Source organism: Neophocaena asiaeorientalis, unplaced genomic scaffold (assembly GCF_003031525.2).
Source record: "Neophocaena asiaeorientalis asiaeorientalis breed wild unplaced genomic scaffold, Neophocaena_asiaeorientalis_V1.1 scaffold315, whole genome shotgun sequence".
Classification (NCBI taxonomy): Eukaryota; Metazoa; Chordata; class Mammalia; order Artiodactyla; family Phocoenidae; genus Neophocaena; species Neophocaena asiaeorientalis.
Window position 1 is genome coordinate 1768514 of NW_020172011.1, and position 19790 is coordinate 1788303.

Below are 19790 nucleotides of genomic sequence, written 5' to 3' on the forward strand. Positions count from 1 at the left end.
CCTGGTCTTGGCCAAATCCCCGGCAGCTCCGCAGAGCGCACAGGTACCCTGCACCTTCCAGCTTTTCCCTGAGAGTTGGGTGCAGGGGCCCGGGGGTCGGCGAGGTGACTGTGGCTTCTCACTTTGAATCCAGCCATTTGCTCTAGGCCTCTAGGCCTTACCGCAAACCCTGCTGAAGTGGGAAAGGGCGGGATCTAGGAGTTAAGCAACGAGGAGGATCTGGTCTGAAGGGTGCTTCAGGGCTGTGCAATGTCACTGGAGACCTGTTTGCCACCCCCTCGGGGCAGAACCAGAAGAAGTGAGTTAGGAGGCTGGGCCGTTTGGATGCTGTCACTTCCTGGTTGGCGATCCTGGTCAACTTGCTTAACCTCCTCCAACCTGTTTTCTTGTTGGCAAATTGAGGTGGATGACATCCATCCCAAAGGATTTTTGTGACGTTAATTGAGATAATGTACAGAAAGTGCTTGGCACAGAACACACTAAATAGGAGATGGGACCGGGGGATAAATTATTTAAACTCTTTGCTAAGAGGTTTAGTTAGGACCTAAGGAAAGGGTGAGCCTGGGTTTAGGTGAAGGAGTCTCTAGTTCCAGTGAGGAGAAGTGGACAACACTCTGCACTGGGAGGGGTCGGGTGTGCCCTGGAGGTTGGAGACAGGAAAAGGCATCTTTCCTAGGCACTCTGTTTCTTTCTCAACTATGGAGAATGTGGGGAGTGGGGAGGAGCTGGAAGGGTGGAGCTAGAACCAGGAAAAGGGACAGCCAGGTCTGCAAGGCTAAGCCTGTCAGAGTGGCCATCCGTAGGAGGTGACCCCAGAGCTCATCTAGCACCTCCATCCTCAAACTTCCATCAGTCCCCACTCATTCCCCCAACCCTCCCACTCACTCCTCACTCCCTTTTACAGAGGAGAGAATGGAGGCCCAGAGAGGGGAAGTGACACAGGCCAGACCCGGCATTCCTTGACTTTGTCTTCCCAGAGACTGGCACAGTGGCTAGATCAGAGGAGGTGCTCGGTTGAAGCCACATTCAGGAACCCTGGAGAGACTGGAGAAATTCTGAGATAGAATGCTGGGGAAAGTTGAGGGAATCAGAGGTCCAACCCTCCCCTCTCAATACTTCCAGTTCTGGCCCAGGAACAGGGCAGCAGGGTGCCTTTTTCCTCCTACTTTGTCATAGCCACAGCCTGATATCTCCAGATTCATTCCATCTGAATTCATCCACAGGCCAGATTGAGCTGTGTGAAAACTGAAATGTATAGGGAAGCTTTTGGAGGAAAGCCACTCTCCCTTTATTGGGGAGAGGAGTGAACACGATGCCTTCCTGATGCTTGAGAGATGAGAGGTGTTGCCAAACATCATCGTCATCATCATCATCATCGATGCAGTTTATGGGACGCGTTGATCTTAAAAATAACAAGGTCTTAAGCTAGCCAAAATGAGTTTATTCAGGAATAGCAGAGGAATTACAATTTGAGAGAAACAAACTATGATGAACCATAGGCATGTCAGAGGAGACAAAGGGAAGGTCAGCTTTCACTAGGTTTTAGGAGGAAACTGGATAGGGCTGTGGCAGTTTTCTTTTTTGTTAGCTGCAACTGGCGAGCAGCTCGTTGTTGCTGAGTCAGAAGGAAACCCTTCTTCCTGCTGTGATCCGTAAGCGGCAGTGAGTGATTTGTGTGTGAGAGCCCTCTCTTCATGGCTTCCTGACTCCATTTTGATTTAGGTTTCCTTGGTTCATTTTCACATTTTCCCCTTTTGATCAAAATCTTTCCTTGAAAGCATCTGTTGAGTCAACATTCTGTTTGGTGCATAGTTTCTGCAGAGGTTGGGCAGGCAAAGGTGCAAAAATTTAAGATTATACAAAGCGAATTAAAAGTAATATGACTTTGTTTGTATGATGGCTTTAAGTCATGATCCTAAAGTAGTCAACTAGCAAGTGCACTCGTTCCCTGTTCTCGTATAATTGAGTTCCTACTTCTCCAGAGGCGTTTACCCATATGCAACAGGTGGTATATGCTAATGCCACCTGGTTCAAAATCAAGGCTATTGCTTGTCTACCACTACTTTAGCCAAGGAATCAAGTGATCATTGTCAGGCTGCAGGATCAGCTAGCTCTTCTAATGTGAGGGAGAGGTTTATGTTCATATTCTCATTGGAACTTTGACCCGAGGGGGAAAGCCTCTCGCTATGGAGGCAAGCCCGGAGTCATGTATGCCCCAGGTAGTTCCCATTTAAGATGCTTACGAAGATATAATGGGGAAGATCAGTGGGAAGCTTCGGATTTATTATAGATATTAACAAGGATGGTTAAATATCCCAGTAAACACTGGCCTCCCGTTTACCAGCTGTCCAAACATTCATAGGCTCATTGAGAGTTTCATTTGCCACAGACAAGGCTAAAGCCAGGTGGTCCACATAAGACTTACTAACAGTGCCACTAACTGGAATTTACCAGTTGGTCCTTTAGAGCCAAGAGTCAATGACGTTTGGGGAATATTTAAGAAGAAAACATTCTGTTCTGTGGATTTTGTCCCTAAAGGCTGCAAAGAGAGGGGCTATTTCGTCACATCAAGCAGACTTAATACCAGAGGGTCACCACTGTCATGGACACATCGAGGTTTCTGGTAACATATTCAACAGTCAGAAGGTTTCCCCCTTTGGCAATGGATTAGGAAATATGGGTAAGAGCATTGTCTTTCCAAGAAAGAGAGGGAGAAGATAAGGCAAGAAGTAAGAGTAAGGAAAAGATATACAGGCCGGTCATCATGGGAAAGCTGTTTCCTTAAGCTACTGTATGCTTCAATTCTTGCACATCTTTACTTTTAGGTCACCAGTTGGGATGTAGGTCCAGTCAGGGTTTGGTGCTTTCTTTAGATGTGATATATGGATCCAAGAGCCTATTCCTTGGAGTTTCGTGGCACAAGGGTTGGTTAACATTACCTGATAGTGACCTCTCCAGTGGCGTTGAAGAGAGTGATGTCTTTTCCAATAGACAACTCTCCAGGTTGTAAGGTATGGTGCTTAAGGTCTTCATGTCCTGGGAGCATGCCATGGAAAGATTGTTCTAATATATGGTTAAGCATAGTTCGTGGGTTCCGAAAGGAGTGGCCCTAAGGCTCAGAAGGACCAATGGCAATGCTTTTGGCCAGGGTATCTGAAGGGTCTCTACAGATTTTTCCTGTTGGGTTTTGATGATGCCATTGGTACATTTGACTAGTCCTGGAGACTGTGGATGATAACTGCGGTGAAAACGTTGCAGAACTGGCCATATGGCACAGACTTCTTGTCACACTTGACCAGTAAAGTGGGTTCCCCTATCGCTATGAAGTTTGGGGGCGGTTCCCTCAGGTAGGAATGATCTTTTCCAATAGGTTCTTAGCCACGGAGGAGTCAGTAGCCTGTCTACATGGAGAAGCTTCAGTCCAGAAAGAAAACATGCAACTCGTTGCCAAGACATATTTACGTCCGTGAGGTGGGGGAAGCTGTATGAAATCCATTCGCCAAGGCTCGCATGGTCCATCAGGCAACGTAAAGTGCCTAGAAGCAGTGAGGACAGATTTTCCTGGGTTGTATTTTAGGAATAAACATCATCCCTGGATCAACATCTTCCGTGCAATGCTGCATAATTTTGGTCTGCTATCATCTGCGGAGAATTCATTACTTGGGAAAGCAACTTTAAAGTCTGCACACTGGTGTTAAAATTCACGATATGCAACACTTTCAACAGTGTGTCAACCTGCTCTCTCACTTTGTCATCACCAGTCTGTTCGGTCTTGTTCAAAGGGCACTTTTGATGCAATGGTCTTGTTCAAAGGGCATTTTTGATGCAATGGTTTTTTTCTCTTGACTTGTTGAAGTTTATCAGAGATCCCCACTATATGAATCATTTAGTATTCTGAAGCAGGGGCTGTTTAATAGTAGCCCCAGTGGAAAGTCATTCGCAGCCTGGAGAAGGGTTGGGGAAAGCCCCTGTGATTCCTCGGAGTCCCATCATTGGGATGTGGAAGGACATTGGAAAGAGTGGTTGGGTGACTGAAGACTCCTGGACCATTTAGTTTATAGCAGCCTTTTTTTCAGTGTCCTGACTTCTCACAATAACAACAGGCCGGGGGGATTTTGCTTAAAGGCCTCCATCTGCTGAAGCTAGAGATTAAGGATTTTAATGGTCTTTTTCTTAGTGTAATCATCTAGGGTGCAGGTTAATTATTTTGCCAAACTAAGTCTGCAATGGACATGGTTTCCCATTCTATTCTGGTTCTCTTAACCAAGAGAGAAAAGTCCTGGTTTAGCCCATTCATGAACACAGATTTGAAGCCTACGCAATCGGATCGGACATCCAGAGGGAGACCAGAAATCTCAAAAACATTTGGAGTTGACTGTAATAGTTGTACACAGGTTCACTGGGTTTCTGAGTGTAAGCCTGAATCTTATTCAAGTTCACAGGTTTTGGGGATTTCCAGGTGAAGTCATTTAGCAACTGCCCAGCCTGATCCTATAACAAGGCAGGGGGTAGGTCTCTCATTTGCAGTTCTAGAGATTTTTCAGGATTACCCCAAGTAGCTGTTTTCATTCAATGCTAGGCTTGGCCTTTGCCAACAAGCATGTGAACTAGCTGGTATAAATCTGAGGAACCTGACTGGTAAATCTGGGTAACTGTATTAAATGTCTCTGCAAAATCTATAAGGATCTTCAGTAGCTCTAGGAAAATCCTTGACTATGGCTTTTAGTTTGGCCTTAGTCTAGAGGACATAGGAAATTGGGGGCTTAGCAATACGATCCTCAGAGGGACTGATTTTAAAGGAGCAGGTTCTAAGAGGTTCGGATGAAGAGAAAATAGGGAGAGGTTTGGAGAAAAATGGAAATTCACTGGAAGGGTTGGAATGAGGATGTGGTGGGTACAAAGGAGGTGGAGTAAGTGCAGTAGGGGAAGAGGATGAAGAGTCTTTCAATGCGTTTTAATCTTCTTGTAATGGTTTATTCACCCCTGTCAATTTAGAAAGGTTTTTTTGTAAAGCCTCAAAATGTCAACTGAAATAGGTATCCCATTCAATTTGTTGTATTTTAGAGTTTTGGTCCTCAAGTTTAGTTCTGAGAGAAACAAATTTGGGGAGGTTGAAGCTTCGCCATAATGGCCACTGAAGTTCTAAATTATCTTTGGTTAGGTCAGTCCATTTCATTAAAAATGCAAGTGAGGGGGACCATAGTTTTTAAACACAGAATGGGCCAGGGTCCCAAAGGAAGCGCCATCCTGAGAGTGTTTGTGGGATCCCATAATGTTAACTTAGAAGTTCAGAAAAACAAACAAGTACTCACCAAAAGGACAATGCCTTCAGGAAAACAGATCCTGAATAAAGTCAGAGGGCTCAGCCAAAAAGAGGGAGCTCGAATCTGAGAGGAGGCTTGTGAACCGCTAAGAAGACATCTCACAGGAGCAGAGGGCATGCAGTTCCAGAGGGCTTCATCTCCTTCAGATCCCTTAATGGTTGTCATGAAATGTCACCATTAAAGATGAAACAGTATATACAATAACCAGGACATGGAATCAACCTAAGTATCCATCGACAGATGAATGGATAAAGAAGATGTGGCACATATATACAATGGAATATTACTCAGCCATAAAAAGAAACGAAATTGAGTTATTTGTAGTGAGGTGGACCTAGAGTCTGTCATACAGAGTGAAGTAAGTCAGAAAGAGAAAAACAAATACCGTATGCTAACACATATATATGGAATCTAAAAAAAAAAAAGGTTATGAAGAACCTAGGGGCAGGACAGGAATAAAGATGCAGACGTAGAAAATGGACTTGAGGATGTGGGAAGGGAGAAGGGTAAGCTGGGACAAAGTGAGAGAGTGGCATGGACATATAGACACTACCAAATGTAAAATAGATAGCTAGTGGGAAGCAGCTGCATAGCACAGGGAGATCAGCTCAGTGCTCTGTGACCACCTAGAGGGGTGGGATAGGGAGGGTGGGAGAGAGATACAAGAGGGAGGAGATATGGGGATATATGTATACATATAGCTGATTCACTTTGTTATAAAGCAGAAACTTTATAAAAGCAAACCAATTATACTTCAATAAAGATGTTAAAAAATAAAACAAAATAAAAATGAAACATGGTCTTAAACTAACCAAAATAAGTTTACCCGTTAATAGCACAGGAATTGCAATTCGGGACAAGCAAACTATGGTGAACCACAGGCAAGTCCAAGGAGACAAAGGGAAGGTCAAGTTTTACTAAGTTTTAGGAAGAAATGGGAGGAGAAGAGGGCAGGCGGTGGCAGGGAATTTTCATTGGCTGCAAGTGGCAGGCAGCTTGTTGCTGGGTCAAAAGGAAGACTTCCTTCTTCCTGCTGGGATCTGTAAGCTGTGGTGAGCAATGAGTGCATGAGAGACCTCCCTTCATGGCTTCCTGACTCCATTTTGATTTAGGTTTCCTTTGTTCAGTTTCACACATGCCTGTACAATAAGGCCTTTTTGGACATTACTTCCGGTCTTTACAGCATATTGTGCCAGATGGTGTCATTTAACAGATGAGAAACTTGAGGTTCAGAGGGGTTAAGCATTCTGCCCAAGGCCACACAGCTTTTAAGTGGCCAAGGTATGATGAGCTCAGGCCTATCTGTCCCCCAAACTCTAAATCTTCCCTCACCTCACTGTCTCTCTTCCCAAGCCTCTTCACCCTATAACCTTTTCATTGAACAAATACCGACTGGAAATAGATGACTAATGAGGACCTACTGTATAGCACAGGGAAAGCTACTCAATACTCTGTAATGACCTATGGGAAAAGAATCTGAAAAAGAGTAGATATATGTATATGTATAACTGATTCACTTTGCTGTACAGCAGAAACTAACACACCATTTAAATCAATTATACTCCAATAAAAATTTTTCCCAAAAAATGGACGTGCTGTGGAAGCACACACGCACACACAAAAATACCGATTGGGCCACACCTCATGCAGGGCACTAGAGATGCAGTGGTAAACAGGCAGAAATGTTTCCTTCAGGGAACATACAGTCGTGCCAGAGGGTTGTACCATAAGCAAGTAATAACCAACCCCCAGAATGAGTGTCATGAGAGGGACTCTCAAGGACCAGAGAACACCCTAGGGCTTGGGGCTGGGAGGGAGCCGAGGGCAGGCAGCTGTTGAGGGCTGGGCTGGCCTCTCCGGTGGGAAGGAGGTCCTGGGAGACCCGCTCTCGCACGTGCCCCTCCCCAGGTTGTGAGTTCCAGAGGCTGCCAGCAGGGGGAGCCCATTGCCCAGGCCTGAGTAGCCCCTCAGATGCTTATGTAACTGGGAAAACTGGGGGAGGAGAGCAAACCCCAGTCAGAGGCGCGTCACACAGTAGCACACGCACGTACCTACAATAACACAGAGAAGCTTCATACAGAAAGACGTCACACCCCCAACGGAGCGATGCACAGACACACAGCACACCCACATGCTGCAGAGGAGGGATATATCGTCGGGAGTGGAGAGGTCTCCTGTACCCTCCCGATCTGGTCCCTAAAAACTCCACCCAGGCTTACCCAGCACCGAGGCTGATGCCTGCGGTGGGGTGAGCAGAGAAAGGAGGAAGGCGGCCTTTCCATGAGTCTTGGGCCAGCCTCATCAGCCATAAGGGAGGGAGCCTGGGGTTGCAGAGATGTGAGTGAAGCGGGCGGTAGTGATCATGGGGGGCTGTTGTCACTATGCCATCACCAGCCAACTCGCCCTCCTTGTACCACCAGGGGTGGGCATACATCAGACACCAGGCCTATGTTTCCCAGGCTTATTTAACTCAGTTCCCCTAAGATGAAATATATACAAGGCACTGAGGTGTCCTGAGTCCTTAAAGATAAGACCCACGCTGTGCCCTAAAGGAATGGATAATCTGGCTGAGATGTCACACCGTGGAGACATTTTTCTCAGAGAGGCACATTCACAGATGGGGCTGTTGACATATGCTCACGTGTGCCAGGTGTGTAACATGATCTCATTTAATCCTCCCAGCACCTCGTGAGATGAGTGCTATTATCACCCCCGTGGGGAGACTGAGGCTTACGGGAGTTTAGGAATGTGTCCAAAGTTAATGGATTAGTTACTGTCCAAACTCAGATTTGAACCTCGGGTTGTCTGAGGAGCCGGTGCTTCTTCTGTTAAACGGCTTCTTAGAGGCAAACGTGGACCAGCATGTGTGTGCAGACACACACCCCTCTATGGATACGGACAGTGCCTTGGGGACAGAGTGACAAACACATCCAAGAAGCGAGCACACATACCCAGCAGACAGTAGACATACAGAAGAGCCACAAACACACTCGCAGTCCTCGGCTTTCTTCCTCTTAAATGTGTATAAATGCCAGTTTAGTGGGAGCTAAGGATCACACACAAGAATGTCCTGTGATTTGTGTGTGTTTATGAAAGCCTTGACCCATACTGCCCCGATGAGCCATATTTTCCCACCCTCCCAAAAGGGAAAATTCCCTCTGCTGACTTGCTGAGAGGCTCAAGTAAAGAGACAAGACAGAGCCGGAGCAAAAAACCTACCTTTACCCTGACATCCAACTCATGCAGAGACACACTGAAACAGAGATGCAGACACAGGGACCTGGGTGCACCAAAAGAGAAACACACAGGCAGCGTGCACACCCAGAACCACTCACACAACCACAAAGCTACCTCCCACACCCACACACGTTCACACCAGACCCTCTCCCTCCTTCCTTCCTAGCCAGGCATCTGCACCCTCATGGGGGATCGTGTGTGTGTGTGTGTGTGTGTGTATCTACTCCCTGAACCTCCTCTAGCCCTGGCTGAGCCCACACTCCTCCCCCAGTTCTCAAAGCCTATGCCAAGGGGGCGGCACATCTCTTCAGGAGCAGGGAAACCACGGACTTCCCTGGCGGTACAGTGTTGAAGACTCCAAGCGTCCACTGCAGGGGGTGCAGGTTTGGTCCCTGGTCAGGAAACTAAGATCCTGCATGCCACATGGCGTGGCCAAAAAGAGGAGAAGACGAAGAAGAAGAAGAAAAAGAACAGAGAACCCACAACGCCATTGCTGGCCTAACCCTGACTCCGGAGGAAGCCCTGCCATTTCTAAAGCCAGGATTAGTGCCAGTGGTCGCCCACTTTGGAAGGCTGTGGATGGATCCCTCTCTGCTGGAAGCCCCTCCCCCAACACACAAGTCCTTTGGTCCCCGGTCCCATAAGGCTGTGTGCCTGGGCTCCACCGCAGGTGCTCCCCGCATCTCTCTCCTCCATTCCCAGCCAGCTGAGAGGGAGCTGCCGGTGCAGACCTATGTGTCTGGAGAGTGGCAATGGGGCTGAGGCAGCTCCCATTGTGTGACGTCACTTCTTCCCCATCACAAGCAGCTGGGGTGGGGCAGTGGGCAGAAGATGGCAGCGGTACGGCTAGACAGAGGTCTGTGGGCTGCGTGTTGTAGATGAGACTCCGGGGGCAGGAGGTGGTAAGCGCCTGGTGACTGCCTCTGAGTCAGTGAGCGGGAGACAGGTTTAGAGAACAGGTCGTTCCAAGTTTGCCCACACCCAGCTCTGAGCAAGGTGAGGGGGAGGCACGGGCGATTGCTAATGCTTCCTGAACACCTGCTGTGCGCCCCTGCACACACGCACTCCCTCCCTCGGCCCGGTCCTCACAACAAATACGAGGGCTGAGTCCTGTTGCCACCTGTTTTGCAGATGGGAGCAGGAGGCCTGGAGAGGGTATATCCCCTACCCAAGGCCGCCAGGCTAGCACATGGTAGCATCCGGACGCAGGTGCAAGCCGTTTGTCTCCTGAACTTAAGCTGCTAACATTCTTCTCCCTCCTGCTACCGTCACCCTCACACAATTGCTCATATACGCACATGTGTACGCACGCACACACACACGCACACACAGACACACGCATGCACTCCTGGTGTCTATACAACCTCTTGAAATAACAGTCTTTTCCCACGAGTGTATCTCCAGCTCCTGGCACATAATGGGTGTTTAATAAATATTTGTTCGATGAATGAATGCAGTGCTGAGGCTCAGGAAAAGAGGAATCTATAAGAGGAGTGTGTGTGTGTGTGTGTGTGTGGTATGGAGGGTGGGGTGGGGGGAGAAATGGGCGAGAGGAATTTCACACACGTGCACACACGCACACATACACAGCCCTCTAGAGCTGCCGGTATCAAAGGCTCACTTCTACCTCTGGGGTCCCAGCCCTTCCAAGCACCCTGGGTGGGGAAAAAGGACTGAAAGCGGGGTTCACAGGGCTCCCTGAGATGGACGGGGGCCTTAACTCTCCCCTCCAATCAGAACAGAGGACGGGGGATATGAGGCAAGCTCTGGGAAGAGGGTATGGGAGCATGCAGTCCCTGCTTGTCACCATTCCCTGCCCCGGTGCTGCGTGCTCTCCAAGCCTCCTTCCCCACAGCCCTGGCACCCCAATGTCCACACCTGGACTCTCCAGGAACCTGACACCCCTTGGTTCTCCTGGCCAAAGAGTAGACAAATGCCCTTTTCCCTAGTCCAACTGAAACAAGGGTGGAATTTTTCCAAAGGCTCTCTGTTGGAAAAGAGAAGGGAAAACAAAGCCAGAAATAAAGACTACAAAAACAAAGAAACAGAGTGGAGGGTGAGGGTGAAGGAGCTCGCCCCGGGGGGGGTGGAGCGGGCCTGGGGTCCTGATGCTGACGTGCCCTCCCCTGCTCCCACAGCACCTGTCGTCAGCCCTTTGATGGCGTTTTCCACTCTGCATTGTTGTCCCAAGCCTGCTTTATATTTGCCTCTCCATCCTGGCTGCGAGCCGCTCAAGGCCACCGTTGGCTCTTCTTTGCTCTGCCCCCACGCCTAGCGCAGTGCCTGGCAAGGAGGAGAAGCGCCACAGATAAGTGCCAAGCAATTGAGGAAGCGCGGGAGCAAATGGGTGATGGAGAGAGAGGGAAGCTGGGTCCTTTCTCTCGTGGCCAGATCGCCTCCACGGTGGGCACTGTTGCCCCCTCTGGAGTTTGTCTGACACTCCACAGACAAACAGACCATCCACAGCTGACAGAAATCTTCTCCTCTTATTTCAGAGCCCTAACCTTCCATCCCTCTGCAGACAACCCAGCCTGGCTTCCTGGGCAGCCTGGGAAGGGCCGAGCTCTGTCCTCTGGGGAGGAAGTGTGCTGGAGACTGGACTCAGCTAAGGAAGAAACTGCGGTCCCAAGACCAGGACATGGAAGAGCAAGGGCAGAAAATATAGTAGCGAACATGCATCGAGCATTTGAGTTCTCAAAATAACCCTGTGAATTAGAGCTGATAAGGAAACTGAAGCTCAGAGAAGCTAAACTTTTGTCCAGTGAGTGGTAGATTAGGGTTTCTTATCCAGGCATTCTGACTCCACAGTAGTTCCTGACCACGTTGCCATGCAGCTTCTGCATAGGACAAACGGCAATCCCGAAGAGCCAGTGTCTGGGGGAACGACAAGGGTGCAGGTCCAGCCAGCTGGCAGGACAGGGTGATGGGAATCCAGGTGGGCAGGACTGCCTGCTCCAGAGGGCACTGAGGCACCGAGCGCTGGTGCTGAGGATGCCAGCTTCTGAACTAGATGTCCCTGGGGGCAGGTGACTAGACAGAGCAGACCCCCACGTTGGGGGATGAAGCCGGTTAGCTTTAGGAGTTCAGGCATATGAAGTAAAACTTCTGTGTTCTCATCTTAGTCAAAAACTCTGCGGGCTTCCCTGGTGGCGCAGTGGTTGAGAGTCCGCCTGCCGATGCAGGGGACACGGGTTCGTGCCCCGGTCCGGGAAGATCCCACATGCCGCAGAGCGGCTAGGCCCATGAGCCGTGGCCGCTGAGCCTGCGCGTCCGGAGCCTGAGCTCCGCAACGGGAGAGGCCACAGCAGTGAGAGGCCCGCGTACCGCAAAAAAAAACCTTTGGGGCTGGACTTCTCTGGTGGCGCAGTGGTTAAGAATCCGCCTGCCAATGCAGGGGACACGGGTTCGAGCCCTGGTCCGGGAAGATCCCACATGCGGCGGAGCAACTAAGCCCGTGCACCACAACTACTGAGCCTGCGCTCTAGAGCCCGCGAGCCGCAACTACTGAGCCCTTGTGCCACAACTACTGAAGCCCATGCTCCACAACAAGAGAAGCCACCGCAATGAGACGACCGCGCACAGCAACGAAGAGTAGCCCCTGCTCACTGTAACTAGAGAAAGCCCGTGTGCAGCAACAAAGACCTAATGCAGCCAAAAATAAATAAATAAATAAATTTATTTTTTAAAAAAATCTTTGTGGCTGAGATTCGAGAATCAGACAACATAGGTCTGGCTGAACCTAGTTTTACTGGCTGTGTTGCCTCCATCCTGTTACTGACTTCCTCTAGCCTCGGTTTCACCGTGTGGAACGTGAGAATTAGTAGTGTTGATCTTATGTTTTTTGAGGACTATTGTGAGGATAAAATGAGAATATAGGTATCACGGTGCCTGGCTGTGATCAAAGCTAGGGCACACGGCAGAGCAGGACCTGCAGCAAATAGAGGCGGGGAGATACTTCTAAGTGAGCCGTGTCTGTCCCCTGGTTCCCACCCCCTCTGCTCTCTGTTTCCCACTGTCTTTTTCCCTCCACTTCCTGTATTCCTCTTGGAAGAGGGTAATCTCCACGCCTGCTTCAGTTTCCATACACTCCTTATCCCTTCACAATTTTATCTCCAAACTCCACCCTCTATGGAAATGGTTTTCTCAAAAGTCACACCAGTAACTTCTGAGTTCCCCCCAAAGTGAGCAGCTTTCATTTCCCCTTGGCTTCCTGTAGCATCTGAAGCTGTTAGTTCCTTGCCCCTTATAACTTTTTCCTCTTTCGGTTTCCAGGCCTCCTACTTGGTCTAGTTCCCCCATCTCTCTGGCTTGTCTAATTCTCCATCTTCTGGATCCTCCTTCTCTACACCGGGTGTTACCCAAGGTTCTGTCCAAGATAGTTGATGCTCCTGGTTCAGTGACCACCTCTGTGCAGGTGACTTCCACAGCCTGCCCTCTCTCCCAAGTTCCAGTCCCCAATTCACCACCCACTGAGCGCCTTCACCTGGAGACCCTGCCAGTAACACCTCAAACTGACTATGCCCCGGGGCAAATGTGCGTCTTCTGTCTCACACAACCTCCTTTCTTCCACACCCTTCTCTTAGTTCACTCTGCACCAGTATCCTCCCCCATCTCCAGCGCCTTCCTCTCTCATCCTGACGTACAATTAATGGACAAATCCTGAAATTCTACCTCTCAAAGTCCCTTTCTCCTCATTGCCATGGCCACTCTCTTGCTCCAGACCCTTGTTACCTCTTGGCTAAATTTTTGCCATAACCTCCTACCTGTCTCTCCCTTCCAGCCCAGCACCTCGGTCCATGTACACACACCCCTTGCAATCAGTGAACCTTCCGAGAGCATCACTCCCTGCTCAAAAATCTGAAGTGGCTCCATGTTGCTTATAACAATATCTTTCAAAGTTGCTTGGCGGTAAAAATACAGATTCCCACTCTCCACCCCTGCCCTTATGGATCAGAATTTCTAAGAGATGGGCTTGCTCTCCTGTATTTGCAATAAGCCCCCGAAGTGATTATTATCATCAGAGCCTTTTAGGAAATACTGGCGTTTAGAATGGCACTTAGTCTGGTGTTCAAAGATCCCCCATGAAACGGCTCCCACACCCATTCCCGGTATCAGCTCCCTTGTTTCTTTGCACACTGGGTGCTTCAGGCTTCTGTGCCTGTGCCTATTGTGTTTCCTCTACCCAGAACACGCTCTCTCTGGTTCTCTGAGCCAGAGGTAGATCCTACCTATCCATCAAGACCCAACTAGAATGCCACCTCCTCCCTGCAGGCCTCCTAATTCTTCCAGCTGAGAACCATCTCTTCCTTCTCTGAGCTCCCATCACCCTCTAAACACAACAGTGCGCGGCCAGCAGCCAGCTGTACTGTTCCTTCCCTGTAGCTTCTGGGGCATTCCTCCCTCTCGCCATTGCAGCCTGGAGGATTCTGCGCGTGTGCTCCTAGGGATAGAGCAGCTTCTTCTCTGCATCCTTATAACCCAGAAGTTATATGTGCAGGTTCTAGAACCAAACTGCTTGGGTTTGAATTCCAGCTGCCTTACTTGGGTAAGCATCTTGGGATCTTCATGTCTCAGTTTCCCCATCTATCAAAGAGTTGCTATGAGAATTAAATGAAGTAACTCATGGGAAGTGCTTAGCATGGTGCCTCATTAACTGTTAGCTCTGATGAGCTAGAGCTCTTAGACATGATTGGTTCCAACTCTGCTTGCACATCGAATCATCTGGGAGCTTTTAAAAGTTACTGATGGCTGAGTCCCACCTCAGACCAGCTAAAACGTGATCCCTGGGGTGAGGCCCAGGCATGGGTTATTAGTATACAGCTAGAGGTGAGCTGTGTACTACCCAGTACACCCCCTCACTCTATTGATGGGAGGTAAATGACTTATTCAGGTTCACACGGCTAGTTCATGGTGGAGTGAGTCCTATCTGGCAAGCTTCTGCTCTCCCTCTGGTCCAGCCCAGGGTGATGTCTAGTACTCCATGGCCCAGCCTTTGCTCCTGCATCTTTGGGATGGGAGAATCGCCCAGGTGGGAAGCAGAGCCCAGGCCCACCCAATCTCACTTAGCATAAATGAAAGTAAAGAAGTGAGGGGAGCTAGAGGAAATGAGGCAACCCTGAGGGCTCAGAGCTGCCCTTGGGAAGACCAGATCAAGGGATGGGGTAAAGGGATTTGGTGACTAAAAGGCCATGAGATTCTTAAAACAGGACCATGAGGGTGGGAACCTTATTTGCCTTGATTGTAACAGTCTCTCCAGTACCTTGCACAGAACCTGGCACACAGTAAGTGCTCCAGCAATACTGGGAGAAAGTCTGAAGGATGCAGTGGACTGACCGTGAGCCCACATCATTGACTGAATTATCCGTGGGGGCACTTGGGTTCCCCAAGGGACAAGGCTGAGAACATCCAGACAGGAGCACAAGAGTGAAAGGATCCTGGACTTGCAGAGAAACCGAGGCACAGTGGAGGCTGAGCTCCACAAGGTCCCAAGGAGAGCTCGCTGTGTGGCGCAAGATTTCGGCCCTGTGTGCCAGATGTTTGCAGGGCATCCTGTCCCAGCCGGGTGTCTGGAACGCCAAAGGGGACAGGCAGAAAAGCAGAGCTGTATTCTGGACCAAGTGGAGGGGGCCTGGTTACGGAAGAAGGAGGTAGAAAGGAGGAGGCTAAGGGGGAACCGGGCTGTCTCTTGATAGGGGGAGCAGGGAGGCGGGGAGCTCTGGGCCGGTGGCTGGGTCAGATCTCGGGCCAAAGCAAACCTGCCTCAGGGGGCTGGGGGCCACTCCCTCCCTGCCCAGATGGAATCAAAGGCAAACAGGAACCCTAGAGGGCCCAGCTGTGACCCCTGCCCCCCACACTCAGCGGGGCCCATTAACCCCATCCTCCCCATTACCCCTAACAGACTTTTCCCAGCCTGAAGAATCTCTGGAAACAGACTCGTCTGTTGTTTGTGGATCAAATGCCAGCCAAGAAATGTCAAGTTTCTCCAACCTCACTCCTAGCCCTGCCCTTCTCCCCAAAAGACAGCCAGACCCTTCCCCCTCTCACACAGGCTCTCTGTAAGAAACCAGGGTAGACTTTGCCCAAACCCTGAGCCCTTCCTTGCTTCTATGCCAAGAGTTGAAGGGATCAGACCCATTTCTGGAGGTCACACTAATAAACAAAATAGGAGTGCCTGCCCCCTTATATCTCCTTCGGAACCCTGGTCTCCAACGGGTGGTTGGTGATAGAACCACAGGTAAATTTTCCCATTTACCTGAGCTGAGCCATGAGCTGAGGAGGAAGTAGCCTGGAATTTGGGGATCATCAGAGCTGCAAAAGGACCTCAGAGATTTTCTAGCTCTACTCCTCGTTATTCAGATGAAGAAGCAAAGGCAGAGCGGGGATGCCTCTTGCCCAAGGCCACATGAGTTCTCCCACTGAGACCAACCTCGCCAGCCTGTCTTGCAGACATGTGCCTTTTGCATTGGAGCATGGTGTGGGCCGCAGGTAGGACAGTGGGAAGACAGGCACGGAGCAGCTCTGGGCCATCGTGCTCAAGGAGGAGGATTGACACGCTCCCCCTGGGCCACACCCAGTTCCTTTCCTTTTCCTCCCCAGGACTTCCACTGTGCTAGGACACAAGCATGGAGCTAACCAAAGCCAGAGAGCCGTAAAGAGGGCCAAAAGAGGTGGGCATGGAGCAGAGGCAGAGAGATGCAGGAAAATTCTTCAGGGTGCTCTTTTCTCTATTTTCTGAATTCTTTTCTTTTTTTTTAATTTCAAGAGTTCATTTGAGCAAAAATCCATTCCAATCCACCAAATTGGAAGTGGTTAGGAGTGTTTTGCTAAAAGAAGCTAGGAGAAAGACTTACATAAAGAAGCTGTGGAAGAAGAGGAAGGAAATTATTTAATGACTGTAGTTTAAAGCTTAGAATTGGTTGTCCTTAGCATTTTGATTTCATGATCTTGAGGCATTTACATGTTTGGGTTTGGATTTTGGTTTGCTTACATAGGCTGCCACCTCAATCTAATGGTCTCCTTGTTTAGTTACTTTAATATGACAAACTTAATGAAAAAAGTAAATTCAATCAGGAAGCATAATTTTATATTGAATCAAAAGGAAGAGAGACACTTAGTTATTTTTGTTTCCTTGTTACAATCAGACACGTAACCCGGGACTTCCTTTTGTGCTTTGGATTGTATCCTCACTCGGAAGGACTTAATTCCTGAATTTATCTCTGTCTCTGCTGAATTATCAGTTTCTTCTTCTCTACCAGATAATTACCATTGACATACAAACATAAGTCTTCATACCAGCCACAGGAAACCAAAGTACAACAGAACACCAGCCTCCCATTTCTCTAGGCCCACACCCCTGACCTCTTTATAATGTGGTTTTAACAATAAAAAAGATAATAAGAATAATCTGGAGGAAAAATTAAATATGACAGGTTTTTAGAACACATTTTGTGTAGATTGAAAAGGAAGACCAGAAAGAAAACAGGTGCAGATGTAAAGCGGGGAGAGCAAGTGAGAGAGAAAATCCAACATGGTCCTTGCGGTCCAGTGGTGAAACTGAGGCAGCAGCAGGACCTGGACAGCCACTCTGCCCACCACAGGGTCACTGCAACCTGCTGGAAGTACAAGGAGAGAGGGCTGGAGAGGAAGAGGGAGGAAGAGGTACCTTTTCTGGGAAACGTGTCATGGCCACTCCAGGCCTTCCCAGCCTCCCCATATCACCTCAAGACAGCCTCCTCATGGAAGGAGACACTTTTCCACTCACTCCCCCAGAAGGCCCTGGGGGCCTGGCAGTGGTGACAAGACCACAGGCCCTGAAGAAGAAGGGGAAAAGGGATTCAGAGGGAATGACAGGGGGGGAGAAGCAAGGCCGCCCAGAGCGGGCTGGCAGCAGGAAAGGAGGAAGAACCAGAGCAGGACCAGGGAGCTGGGCCCCGATCGGGGACTGGGGCAGAGAAGTGGGGTGAGGGGCAGGCAGAGGGCCAGAGGGGCGGCAGTGCTTCCTGCCCTCCCATTCTCCCTCCCTCGCTCTCTTTCATGATCTTGAAACAACCTTCAAGTCTGGGCTGGAGGCCCCAGGAGACCAGTCACTCAGGAAACAAAACTGTTTCTTGGAGACCTTGAAAGCCCATCTGCAGCTGAGCGGCGTCCCCACCCCCTCCCCGTGCACATACACATTCTCCCATGGCCTCTCACGTACACCCACCCGGCTCCACACGTCCTCCCCACCGGCCGCACGTGCACACGCACGCACTCACGCACACACGCACACACGCACCGGGGTACTGACATGCGCTGGTACACAAAGAACTGATTTTTACTACACTGACCACACATCCCCCTCTGGAGTTACCTTGGTTCCTTCCCACGGTCTCTTCCCCACACACAGGACCCCACACAGTCACGCCCCCCTCAGTCAATGACGAGCACACAGGTGCATGCACGTTCACACACACACGCCAGAATATGCCCTCCTCTGCCTCTCTCTGACCCTCTCTCGGTCTCTCTCTGTCTCTCTCTGTCTCTCTGTCTCTCTCTCTCTCTCTCTCTCTCTCTCACACACACACACACACACACACACACACCTCCCTCCCAGATCCTCCCATACCAACCAAACACCTGATTCACAACCGGCCACCCTGCCCTTTGTGGACCCCCTATCTGATCTATGACTTTCTCTCAAACCCACCCCCCAGCCCAGTCCCCCTGGCCTTTCCACCTCCTACTTTTAAGTCTTTCTCACTCTCTGCTTTGCTCTTCTTACCCCAAGGGCTTTGATCCAAGCTGGCACCACCGGCTGTGTTCAAAGGAAGCAGGAGCCCGACCGGGCCCCCCAGATCAAAGGACCAGGTAATGTCTACACTGGCTGATGTCCTGGAGTCTGAGGTCCACCGTGGAGGAGGAGGTAGACTCCCAGAGCCTCCACACTGTCCCGGGCAGGGAGGGTGGTCAAGGATGCGCGACACGGGTGAGGAATGGGCCCCAGGTGTCCTGTCCACCCTTTCCTTTGTCCGAGCCCCAGATGTGCATGCACCAGTGCCCTTGGAGCTGCACGCTAGCCCAAATGCAGGGCGAGGCGGGGACCGCCCACCGGGCTGTGTGGGCAGAGGAAGGGCACAGCCCCTTCCAGTGTTGGGCCTGGCTAGGGGGACCAGAGCCAGGGCCTTGGAAAGACTGGGCAGTAGTGGGAGGTGCCGGGGGGTGAGGGTGGGGAGTGAAAACTAGGAGAACCCAATGCCAGAAGTCTACAGACCCTCAAGTTCCGGGGGCCATGTTCTACCTCACCTTGTGTCCTGCAGAGGGCAAGACAGAAGATAAACCAGATACTTCAACTTAGGAACCGAGGAACAGGTGCTTCCTAAATCCCAAGTCATCTCTCATCCACCCCTACCCCAGGGCAAAGCTGCCCTCTGTGTGGAGCCCCACACACGTGGGTCACTCTTCTTCAGGCAGTCTCTCCTGACGTCTAACCACCAGCCTTCTCGTTACATCTTCAACTACTTCTCTCGCTCTCCCCCCTACACACCTGGGCTTGAACTGGGATCTGTTTTCTCCTCGTTGTTTCCTCCCACTACCTGTTCTCCCCAGGTCCAAATTCAAGGTCAGTCGAGGGGCCCATGTGGAGAAGGTGTCTACCCCATTCCACCCACCCTTCCTGCTGCAAACCCAGGAGGAGAAGGAGGACAGATGCAGGGTGTGACCTACCGGATCCCTGTAATGGAAAATCCCAACTGCAGGCCCGGAGGGGGCCAGTTATTTGGGGAGTTCAGAGCCTTGTGCCCTGAGAGTGGACTTGCTGAGGAGAGGTTGATAATCCCTCTGTGGGGAGTTCCCTCTGGGGTCAGAGAGGGACCAGCCCAGCCAGCAGAAACCTCAGGCCTCTGGCCCAAGGGCCCCAAGCCCACCCTCCTCTCCTCCTAACTTCCTTTCAAGCTTCCCAGCCAGGGCTCAGACCTGCCCCCTATCGGCTGGCTTCCCTCCACCAGGAGAACCCTGTCTGCTGACTGCTCCCACGAGAAAGCAGGCACCGGATTTTTTCTTCACTCTCTGCCCCTTCTGGTTCCCTGCTTCCTCCCTTTGTCCCGATTCTTTGGCTCTTTTAACAAACAAGCAGCAACACCACCTCTAGACCAGAGGGTCCTTTCCTGGCCATCTCCTCTACCACTGTTTCTGGCTGGTGTCAGGCTCCAGACCCCCTTCCTGCCAGAGGTGAGGGCCCACCTCTCTCCCCAG